Genomic DNA, 13,116 nt, shown 5'->3' with positions numbered 1-13,116 from the left:
TTTAGACTATCTCTGGCTTCTGATTAGGTCATTTTTGCCATTGGATGGATTAGAGATCGTATAAGAAAGTTATATGTAATATTTTTTATGTATCTTAATTCTGCGGTATAAATATATATATATATATCATACTATTATATAAGTGCACGAACTCATGTTTCGTGGCTACTTTTTCACTTGTCTATTTTATCCTGAACAAATGACCAAGAAAACGAGTAAAATGGCGAGCTTGATTGAACCCTTGTCCATGGCTTTGAGTTAACTTGTGAGCGAAGATGCAATAGATTTAGTTCGTGCATATGATTGATGGGTGGGGTTGTACAAGGGATGTGGGGGGCTCTATTTATAGGGAGACTTACCTAGATTTGCACACTTTAATTTTGGAATATAATCTACATTAATTGATTTTGTGATTAATTTTGTTTGCTTAAAATAGAGTGCAAGATCTTTTGAAGATCTATTTGGATCCTCTTACATCCGAGCAGCCCAGCAGCTCGCGTGCATAGGTGAGAGTTGCACCATCCAAAGACTTTTATAAGCCTTTGTTTTCTATACATTTAATGTCACAATGGATAAAGGTGTGAAGTGAGTGACTTTTCAACAGTGGTGAGAACCACCCACTATTGCATTAATGTGGTAAAGACACCTTTGTCTCCATACATAATGCAATAGCCATTTACTTTGACTTTGGCTTTCATATTCAAGACACATTATAGCAATTCTCCACCTTGACTTGAATTCTCACATGCTCAAAAACAATATTCTCCAACTATCTCCATCTCAACCCCCAATGGGGCTTTCACATGCTACTGACACTGATCAAGTCCAAACAGTGCTTGAACTTGACTACTGGAATGTGCTCGATCATCATATCTGTTGGATTTTCTACTGTTGAAATCTTCTTCATCGTGATTCCTCCTTGAGAGATTATATCTCGAATGAAAAGAACTCTAACATCAATATGCTTGGTTCTTTTATGATACATCTGATTTTTGGTCAAATGTATGGCACTCTGACTATCACAATACACAATAGTCTGATCCTGTTACAAGCCTAGATCACCAACCAAACCTCTCAGCCACAAAGCTTCCTTCACTGCCTCTGTTGCAGCCATGTACTTAGCTTCTGTTGTAGACAAAGCAACAACAGATTGTAATGTTGCCTTCTAGCTAATGGCACAACCAAAGAGAGTGAAAACATAACCTATTAGAGATCATCTTCTATCCAGATCTCCAACATAATCAAAATCAGCAAAATCAATGACATGTCTGCTAGAATCACTATTCCTATCATACACCAAGCCAATATCCGCAGTACCCCTCAAGTAGCGGAATATCCATTTCACTGCTTGCTAATGCATCTTACCAGGATGTCTCATATATCTATTGTCAACGCTGATAGCTTGTGAAATGTCTAGTCGAGTGCACACTATGGCATACATTATACTGCCAACTACACTAGCATAAGGAACACGAGACATGTGCTCCTCCTCCTCTTCAGTCTGTGATGATAATTCACTTGAAAGCTTAAAATGAGTAGCAAGTGGGGTACTTATAGGCTTCGAACTTTGCATACCAAATCGATCGAGCACCTTCTCATTGTACTTCTTTTGAGATAAGTACAGCCTACCTGCTCGTCGATCTCTACGAATCTTCATACCCAAAATTTTCTTGGCTGCTCCCAAGTCTTTCATCTCGAACTCGCTACTCAATTGAATCTTCAACCTTTTAATTTTTTACATGTTCTTGGAAGCAGTTAGCATGTCATCAACATACAGTAATAAGTAGATAAAAGATCCATCTGAGAGCTTCCTATGATAAACATAGTTATCATACTCACTCCTTAAGTAATCGTGTTCGATCATGAAAGTGTCGAACCGCTTATACCATTGTCTAGGAGACTACTTCAGGCCGAACAATGATTTCTTCAACAAGCAAACATGATCTTCTTTTCCTTGAATAGTAACACCCTCTGGTTGATGCATATAAATCTGCTCCTCCAACTATCCATGTAGAAAGGCTGTCTTAACATCGAGCTGTTTAAGCTCTAAATCAAACATTGCAACCAATGCTAGTAACATGCGAATAGAACTATGCTTCACGACAAGTGAGAATACTTCATTGAAGTCAACACTTTCCTTCTGAGTATAGCCCTTCGCCACTAAACATGCTTTAAACCTTGCATCTTCAACCCTTGGAGTTCCTTCTTTCTTCTTGAAGACCCATTTGCACCCAACAATCTTTGGCCTTTGGGTCATTTCACCAACTCCCAAGTATGATTCTTATAAAGAGATTCAATCTCCTCAGTCATGGCAATAGTCCAGTGGGCAAACTCAGAACCCATGATAGCCTACTGATACGTGGAAGGCTCTTCTACGTTCTCAGCTATAGATAATGCATAAGCAACAAAATCTACATACCTCTGAGGTTTTATGATTTATTTTTTTTGTCTGCCAGTGGCAATAATGTATTGTTCTTCCTCTTCTTCTACTTCCTCTTGGATATGTTGTGAATCGTCTAGAGTTTCAACTTCTAACTCCAGCCTTTTACTGACACTATGGTCTTTTTTTGCATCAATAAACTCCTCTTTTTGCTGGTGTAGCATCGCAGACTCATCAAATTTTACATCTTTGCTGATAAGAAACCCAGGTGACTTAGGATCGATGCATCACAACCTGTATCCTTTCACACCTAATGCATAGCCTAGGAATATGTATTTTTGTGCCCTCGGCTCAACTTTATCATCATTCACATGAGCATATGCAGGGTAACCAAACACTCTCAAAGTAGAGTAATCAGCTGGAGTACCAGAGCTTATTTCTTCAGGGCACTCAATATAAGTTGATGAGACCTATTCATCAAATAACAAGCAGTGTTAACTACTTCAACCCAAAAGTCCTTAGAGAGACCAGCATTTGATAGCATGCAACACGCCCTCTCTAAGAGTGTTCTATTTATCCGTTCTACAACTCCATTTTGTTATGGACTGTTTACAACAGTTTGGTGTCTCACTATGCCTTCATTCTTACAGAACTTGTTGAACTCATTCTTACAAAATTCCATGCCATTGTTGGTTCTCAGGCACTTGATTTTCTTCGCAGTCTACTTCTCGATCAACACCTTCCATTGGCTGAAGTTGACAAAGACATCATTTTTGTGCTTCAATAAATATACCCAGGCCTTTCTCAAAAAATCATCGATAAAGGTCAAGAGATATCGATAGCCACCCTTTGATAGTAAAGGGGCGGACCCTAAAGGTCTGAGTGGATGTAATCCGTCGTACCTTGGGTCCTGTGGACCGCCATGCTGAACTTAACTCTGCACTGCTTACCAAAGACATAATGCTCACAGAAGTCTAGCTTTCCAATGTTCTGACCGCACAACTAATCGTGTTTGCTTAGAATCGTCATGCCCCATTCACTCATATGCCCAACCCGCATATGCCACAACTGAGTGGTATCACTTTTTGAGTTTCTTGACTCAAAAACTGATGCAGTGCTTGATACAGTGTTACCTTGAAGGTGGTAGAGGCCATTGATCAGTTGCCTCTTCATCCATCAAGAGCACTCTTGCAGACTTTGAGAACTCCACCTACAGATGAATATTTGTGGCCTTTGGAGTGGGGAGTTCCCAAAGATATGAGATTCTTCTTCAATTCTGGAGCATGCCGCACATCTATTAAAGTCCTCACAGTGCCATCATGCATATTGATTCGAATTGTTCCTACACCAATAATTTTGCAAGCCATATTGTTTTCCATTAAGACAGTGCCACCATCAGTTGATTGATAGGTGGTAAACCAATCTTTCTTAGGACATATGTGAAAGGAACAAGCCAAATCAAGAATCCATTCATTTTCCGAGCGGCCGGTGGTCACAGACAAGACATTTTCTGCAACATCAGAATTCTCCTCTACAACAATTGCTTCAACACTTGTAGACGCTTTACCTTTGTCTCCTTTATCTCTCCGATTAGACATTCTAAAGTGCCCTTCCGTCTGACAATGGTAACACTTAATTTTTCTGGACTTGGATTTTGAGCGATCTCTATTTCTTAAACCTCTTGCTTTGTCTCTACCTCTCACAATCAGACCCTCTGCTTGATTTCTACTCCAATTTCAGATACTCTCTTTCTCAACTCCTAAGAGTTCAAGGAGGCTTTAACATCCTCCATAAAAACTGTATTCTTTCCATAAAGTATAGTATCAACGAAATGGTCGTATTTGGGAGATAGAGAACATAGCACAATCAAGGCTTGGTCCTCATCACTAATTTTATTATCAACATTTTTCAAGTTCATAATGATTTTATTAAACTCATCAAGGTGCTCATTTATTTGTGTACGTTCTTTCATCCTCAAAGTTTTCAACCGTTGCTTCAAGTACAGCCAGTTCGTGAGAGATATTTGTAGGTACAACTTCTCCAATTTCTTCTATAGATCGGAAGCCGTCTCTTCGTCTGCAACTTCTCGCAACACCTCGTCCGTCAGGCTCAATTGTAAAGCACTGTGCGCCCTTACCAACAAGTCTTCTTTGTCTGCTTCTGCCATACTTATAGGTAACTTTTCTTTACCTTCTAAGGCATTGTACAACCCTTGTATAACCAGCGAAGCTTTTATTAAGGGTGTCAAACGGTGCGGTTCTGGTTATTCGGTTCGGTTGCAGTGTGGTTTTCATTTTGATTAGGTGAAATCAAAACGAACCGGATAAGAATCAGCCAAAATCAGAATCGTTTTGCATACGGTCCGATATTTGCCGGTTTCTATTCGATTTTCGTTATCCGATTCACAACCGGTTTACATGCGGTTTGTGTAGTGTCGTTTTGGAAATCAGTAATGAAGACAACCTTGGTTTTCAAGGCCTTTATATTCCCGTGTTTCCCCATTCTCTCCTGGTCTCCCTCATTCATCATATTTCCTATGCCTATGTTGTCACACCCTAAACCACCCCTGGGAGGAATAGGTAGGTGACCCGAATTGCGTAACGATAATCCACCAAATCCCACGGATCTAGAAGCAGTTATTATATTCACGGTCCCACATTCATCACTTTACCATAAGTAAGATCAGAGTGTTGCAGAGAATCTACAATTATAACAAGAAAGAAAGCGTAGCGATACGGGAATAACGGTGATATATATACATAAAAGAGTTTTGAAACATTCCCTCCCAAATACAACCCACGACTGAAAGATAAAGCTGACAAAAGCCAAAAGGAAATTGATGCAGGCCCGAATACTATCACAAATCAGGTGAAGACGAGCCACAATCATCCCAAGGCCATTAGGCGTTCTGCACAGATTCAAGCTTGTAAAGGAGGCGATGGTCCAGCTAAGCCAACCAAGCCTACAGGTATAGAACACTAGCACTAGTAGTACGTTATCCATAGTTTGTTTTGAGTTTCAGTGATGAGCTGTTTTAGAGATCAAGTAGGAAGTTGTTATTTCTTTATTTTAATAGGAGTTTTAGAAGTTTAGAGTTTGTTCTTTACTAGGTGTCCTTAGTTAGGACTAACACCTTCACGTTATTAGCTCTTGAGTATGAATAGTATTTTAATTTCAATGGGTTGTAATTGAGGCTATTTAAAAGCCAACGTATTTGGCTGTTGGGAATAATTTTGGATAATAATATAAAAAAAAAAAATGTTCTTTTTGTGAGAGTTTTAAGAACCTGGCAGAGTTCTTGTTTTTCCAAAGAAACCACGGTGAGTTTCTCCTTCAATCGTGAAGAATTGAGGGTTCTTTTGGATCGATTCCATCAATCATTCTTTTGGTGTGCTCGAATAGTCGCTCTCCCAATCCGTGTCTTCCAATCAGGCTACATTATATGGTATCAAAGCTTTGGAGGAGAGAGCTAAGCTATGATGGCACCCAGGCATAGAGGTGACCGTACAGCTCCTGTGGAGGACATCAACACAAGAGATAAAATTCAGGCAACAACGAATGATGTTGTCAACAAGCGAATCATTGTTCTAGTTGATTTGAGTAAACCCCCAATTTTCGACGAGTACCAAGATGAGTACGACGAAGGATATGGGGTTTTTGAAAGTCTTGAACTTGATTTGACATTAGTTTCGCATCAATTCTGGCCAGATCAAGATATGCCAATAGTACTTAAATTAAACGACTAATTTTCTTGCATCGAAACAATCCCGACAATCACCTATCTTCCCGTCGAGGAGGTAACAATTCCACTCTTTAATTTAGTTCCATCATGCCCTGTTTTTGGAGATTTCTTCGTAAAGAAAATGACGAACATGATGTCATATCAAGACCCGTATTTGGAGCGGTTGCAAGTGCGCAACTCTCTTTCCTTATCTGTCAAAGATGTAATGAAGAAGATGAATGGAGGCATATTTCAGTGGATCAACATTGCCAACACCAACAACGATTTTACTTGGTTTTCATTCGACCCTGGTGGGGGACAAGAACCATTGCTTGGAACAAGAGTTCGAGGATGAACTTTTGTTTTTTCAACCGGAAGAGAATGATGCAGGCCCGAATACTATCGCAAATCAGGTGGAGACGAGCCACAATCATTCCAAGGCCATTAGGCGTTCTGCACAGATTCAAGCTCGTAAAGGAGGCGAGGGTCCAGCTAAGCCAACCAGCCTACACGTATAGAACACTAGCACTAGTAGTACGTTATCCATAGTTTATTTTGAGTTTCGGTGATGAGCTGTTTTAGAGATCAAGTAGGAAGTTGTTATTTCTTTATTTTAATTGGAGTTTTAGAAGTTTAGAGTTTGTTCTTTACTAGGTGTCCTTAGTTAGGAATAACACCTTCACGTTATTAGCTCTTGAGTATGAATAGTATTTTAATTTCAATGGGTTGTAATTGAGGCTATTTAAAAGCCAAAGTATTTGGCTGTAGGGAATAATTTTGGATAATAATATAAAAAAAACATTTTTTCGTGAGAGTTTTAAGAACCTGGCAGAGTTCTTGTTTTTCCAAAGAAACCACGGTGAGTTTCTCCTTCAATCTTCAAGAATTGAGGGTTCTTTTGGATCGATTCCATCAATCATTCTTTTGGTGTGCTCGAATAGTCGCTCTCCTGATCCGTGTCTTCCAACTAGGCTACATTAGAAATACATACATATATATATATACGAGGTGAGATAGCTCAATCCCTAAAAGAAAAGAAAAAATCTACAACTAAACCAAAAGCAGAGACGGGGATAAACTCCTGTCAAAAACAAAAAGTAGTCTCCAAGACAAAAAACATCAAGTACACTCCTCACTGGTCTTCATCAATGACCACCGAGAATGCATGCATAATCAGCACGACCTCCGTCGGGGTCCACACCAATATCAACATAATAATCAGGGCTCTCCTCCTCGTAATGAGCCTCCATGCCACAATGACATCCACCTACAAAATCATCTAGAGGAAAAACATATATAATAGAGTGTGAGCCCCACCGAGCTCGTGAGCGAAACATATCATCATGCATGCAGATGCAACCACAATCCACATGATCCTACATGATATGCAGGTCCAGATTATTTATTAGCCACCTAACAACACAACTAAGTCAGGTTAGTGCTACTACGATCCCCAATACATGTATCCCTGGTGTGGGCTTGGTTACCCTTTCCCACGATACACCCATTGAATTGTCGAAGAGGACCAGCCGGCTCCAGCATCTCCCTACCCAGGTCAGCCCGACCGGCCCTCTGGATTAACTCTTGTGAGGTAATGGACTCAATATATAATCACCTTTCCGTCGCTTCCCAGTTAAGACCGAGGATAAACTTTATGTGTGGCGCCAAAAATTCACCTATTGGTGCTTCCCAAGCTTGTAGCTTGAGGCTTCCTGGCATATTTGCCCTGGGGCATCCCAGCTGTGCTGAGGTTTCCCAGCGTAAACGCCTCTAGTGTCTTACGGTAGTCTTCGCAGCTATCCAACACCTTAACCCTTGTTGGCAAGGGTGCATAGCATGGGTGATGAAACTCTAGCCCCATGTATATATGGCATCGTATGAGTCGGGTGGTGTCAACCGTATACCATACTACGGGCTACCACCGCCCTCATTTCCAAGCCGACTATGGCATCTAGTCTAACATTCACAATCATCATGTTCCAATCACAGTGTTGATCAACAGACAATCAAAGTGTAGTAATTTTGAGTAATTTGAACAGAATTTAAATAACACAGTTTATATTTCAAGCATTTAATTGCCGGCAAAATAATGCAGTTACACATACATACACGATAGTATTTCACTCACCTGGGTCTGGTTCTATGAACTTAGTTGTAAATTCAGTTCCGGCTGCAGTCTGGCTGTAGGCCTCAAGCGTGGGATCAAATCCTAGATATAAATCAGAAATTGTCATTTTAATATTCCAAACTGTTTTTGGAGGTCCTAGGGTTGATCTAAGCTCACTGGGTTGACCCGGTGTACAGTTGGTCATCACTGGGAATTCTTTGGCCCTTGCACTGGGCCTTAGGCCTATGTCCCAGTGCATCAACCAAAGTTGGTGGCCTAGGGGCAAAATGGTCATTTACTATATTAGCACATGTATCTAGGTCACATTGGTCTTACAGTACTATCCCCAACTTGACAATACTGTAGGACCAACACAAGCAGGATTTCCAAGTCCTGTGGGGCCCACTTGGGTTTCCAAGGCATTTATTCACATGGACAGATGTAAAGGTGCCAAAATGAAATTGAAATCGAACACCGAAATCGAAACCAACCGTTTATGACCGCACCAAATCGGACCGCGAAAAAATGGTGCGATTTTGGTTTTATATGTTCCATTCCTGGTTCGGTTCTATTCAGAACCGGAAAACGGTCGGTTTTGAACCGAACCGAAACCGAATAAAAATTCAATGGCAAAAGCCCATCATTTTATAATCCCTTTCCCTTTCATGTTTTACCCTGATCGGCTATTGGCTAATCCCTTTTCCTTTTAGGCTTTTACCCTCTAGTTTTTATTACTTTAGTAGTTAGTTACGTAGCAGTTACCACGGCTAAAAAATAGGAAATCCTAGATTAGAAGATTTTCTTTTCTTCTCTCATTCTCATCTCTCAAGGCGGTTTCCAGTTGTAGAGTCGCAGTAGAGTCCCTTACAAATTACAATCAGTTTTTTTTCCAATCGGCTAGTTCCTCATCAGCCCTCATTTGCTCACTTCTCCCTTCATCTTCTCTCTGTCTCATCTCACAGGTGGCTTACAGCTTTAGAATTGCAAAGTGGCGGTGGAGTTCCATAAACAAAATTTATTTTTAAAAGGTAAAATCTATATCCTACTGTAATCATTGATGTGTTTCAATAGTTTTTTATTTTAGCTTGTTTTGCATGTTTCTGGTTTTGATCATTAATTCATGGAATTTAGATGATAGTGCTTGCTCTTTGTACCATTCTAGCCATTGATTTGGCTTATTATTATCTTCTTTTTTAATTTAGTTATCATATTTGAACGTTTACTTTGATTAGTCACCACTCTAGCCATAGAGCTCTAGCTTCACCCACCAACAATGGATGAGACAACAAGTGACTACTGTTGAGCCATAGGCTACCTGTGCTTATTCATCTTATTGCTGCTATCTCATGGTCTTTGGTCAGCCACTAGATTGCTTGTTCCCTCCCCCCCTTTGCTTTCTTACTGGTCAGATAGACTCAAGTGCTTATTCATCTTAGTTCTCATGGTTTTGGCCATGGCCATCACTAGATTGCGAATTTTTTTTCATTTCTATTGTTCAGTTAGACTTTATTCCCTTTTTGAGGTTTTGATTTCTTTACACTCTTTTGTATTGTTTGTTTTGCTTGATTTTGGTGGTGTGGGAAACCTTATGGAATCATCTTTCGAACAAAATCAATATCTTTAATTTACTAGATTGGTGTTAGTTTGTGATCAGATTCTATATTAATTATATTCTGATTTGTTTAAGAAATGGGTTAATTGAAATAAAGGGTACAAAGATGAAAGGTTGTGTGTTAATCATTTATTAATGAAACAAAATAATTTCTCCCACATAACAAGAAAATGGATAACAAATTTGAAGGTTATAAAGTTAACTTGATGTGAACGGGTATTAAAAACCGCATGTAAACCGGTTGTTAACCGTATAGCAAAAACTGAATAGAAACCGCTAAAACCGCACCGCACATAAAACGATTATGGTTTTAGGTGATTCTTATCCAGTGCGATTTTGGTTTTTACCTTGCAAAATGTGCACCAAACCGGAACCGCACCGTATAACCAAAACCGCACCGTTTGACACCCTTAGACAGATGTGGGGAGGGGCATTTAGGTCATTTCCCACCTTCCCACATAGTTTCATGATCAATGGGTGAAGTCCCCCAAGTTAGATCAGCAAAACAGTGAAGTTTCATTCACTGGGCGATGTCTTTGGGTGATGTCTGCATTGCCCAGTGCATCGCCCAGAGATTGCAAAACCGGAATCAGGCTGAGATTTCAAGGTTTTGAACCATGGGCAGTGCTTGGATCTTCTCCCAATGCATGTTAGGTCATTTTGGCCCCCCAGGGTCATGCTTTGCATTGGTCCTTGTGGATTTTCAATTGGGCCCACCACTTGGCTGCTAGAGGCTGCCCAGACAGCCTAGTGAATAGTAACCCACGGTTTCTCCAAATAGCAAACTTGGTTTCAGCTGCATGCAAGGTTGATTTCAGGTTTATTACACTGATTCAAGTCTGCTACCACCTAGGGCTAGGTCCCATGCAGCCAGGACATGAAATCAGGACTCCAAATAGCCTATTTTCAGTGTAACTCAGTAGTGCAGCCAAGCACAGCTCTAGTTTCGATTCCAGAGACAAGAAAAGATATATAAATCCTCATAAAACACTCAGATCTTCCATGCTTCTTGTTTGCATGGCAGATCTGAGATAGTACATGGCAGTCCCCAGCTGTTCTGGGTTGCTAATGGTCAGAAATCCATCAAAACATATGAATCAAAGAGAGCAGCAGGTATGAGCATATGTGTTTATACCTGCACAGGTCTGAGAAGGCACGAAATCAGGGCCTTGGGGTATGTGCACTGCTCCCTCCTTCCTTCCTTCCTTCTTCTCTTTTCTTCTTCTTCTTCCTCTCTTTTCTCTCTTTTCTCTTTTTGCTTTCTTCTCCCTTCCCCCACGATTTGAACAGTACCAAGAGCTCTAAATGAGCCTAAGGTACCTCTATTTATAGCCCAACCCATGACTAGGGCCTATTTGGCTACCAAGGTCCATTCCCAGAATGCATTTTTGACTGCATTCTCGACCATTCTGGGCACTCAGGTGGGGTCCATAGTGATCCAGGGGTATGAGGTGGTCGCTCAGACTCCCTCAACCTATGGAGGGTGCCCATGTCCAATATGGGTGGTCCTCACAATTTAAATCCTTAAAATAATGCTGTTTTGCACTCTGGGCGATGTCTCCGGGTGATGTTTGCATCACCCAGTGCATCGCCCAGAGAATTCGGCAAGGCTGAAACTCTGTGGGCTTGCACAGGGGTTTGACCCAGGGTTAGGGCCTTGTACCCACATGTCATTTTGGGTCTTTTACACACATTTCCAGGGGTGGGTCCCACAGTTATTAAGAGGAGAGAGAATACCTAAAGTCTAGGCAGTACATTATGCAATGAGTTGTGCAGTTGCAAGGGTCAGCTGTCCATCTTCTGACAGGTATGTAGGAGGTCATGCACAGGGTTTCTTCATAAATTTCAATCACTGTAGTGATACTCCACAGTGTGCTTGGATGCCCTGTCTGGGATTCCTGTCCTTCAGTCAAGATTCCAGTCAGTCAGGGGCAGGGTTTGACATATGTGATAAAAATAAAAAACTTCCCTTCTTCACCAGTCCTTTTCCTTTTCTATTCTTTGTTTTTCCATTTTTTTTTCTTCTCCATTCTCACATGATGAACAAACTATTTCTTCTATTAAAAAGTAGAATTATGTTAATCCATTTTAACATCACCCATAATTTTCAATTCATACTTGAATAAATATAGTATATAGTTTACCCATAGCATTTTACTTATTTTATGTTTCATGTTGATGCAATAATTATATGTTATTAATTAATCCAATTCATGCATGGGTTTGTATTAAAGTAAGAGGTATCGATTTCTATTCGGTTTTTCTATTTTCTTATTTGGTTTAGAACTGCGGTTTTGCGGTGAAAATCAAAACCGAACCGGGAAGAGAACCTATAAAATCAAAACTAGATCATTTTTCTGCAGTGCGGTTCAGTCCGATCGTAAACGATCGGTTCCGGTTTCAATATTAAGTTTTGATTCCATTTTGACATCCTTAGTTTTCATTTTGATACACCACAGGCTAAAGCTATTTCGCCCATCAAATTTCTCGATCTCATACTTAGCGCCTAAGACGTGTGTAGCCATCGTAACAAGACACCGATAGATAGCGGCTCTGATACCAGTTTGTTTTGAATAACACCAGAATTTTGTGAAAATCACCTACTAAGTGAGGGTCTTAATGGCACAAGAAAATGATATAGAAACAAACACACACAAGAAACATAGAGATTTACGTGGTTCGACTTTAAGCCCTACGTCCACTGGTGAAGACAGTGAGAGCCGCTGTATCTTTAACGCGAAGACTACCGCCGCCAATTCTAGGTGATGAGTGGGGTAGTTTTTTTTTTTTGTTCCTTCAATTGTCTGGAGGCGTAGGCGACCACTTTACCTTTCTGCATTAGGACACCACCCAATCCCGTTCTGGATGCGTTAGTAAATACCACCATTCCTCCAGTTCCATCCGGAATGGTTAAAACTGATGCCGTTATCAATCAGTTCCTTAACTCCTGAAAACTTTTCTCTCATGCCTCATTCCACTCAAACTTGGTGCCCTTCCTTGTGAGTTTTGTCATGGGTGCCGAAATGCGCAAGAAACTTTCAATAAATCGGCGGTAATAACTGACCAGCCCTAAGAAACTTTGGATCTCAGTGGCACTCTTTGGAGTCTCCCATTCGAGAACCGCTTTTACCTTGTCTAGGTCCAGTTTAATTCCATCCTTGGTGATGATGTGTCCCAGGAATCCAATTTGGTGTAGCCAAAATTCACACTTGCTGAACTTGGCGTAAAGTTGGTGTTCCCTCAACCGCTGCAACATAAAGGTAAGGTGTCGAGTGTGCTCTTCTTCACTCTTAGAG

Source organism: Telopea speciosissima, chromosome 6 (genome assembly GCF_018873765.1).
Source record: "Telopea speciosissima isolate NSW1024214 ecotype Mountain lineage chromosome 6, Tspe_v1, whole genome shotgun sequence".
NCBI lineage: Eukaryota > Viridiplantae > Streptophyta > Magnoliopsida > Proteales > Proteaceae > Telopea > Telopea speciosissima.
Note: the sequence above shows the minus strand (reverse complement) of the source record.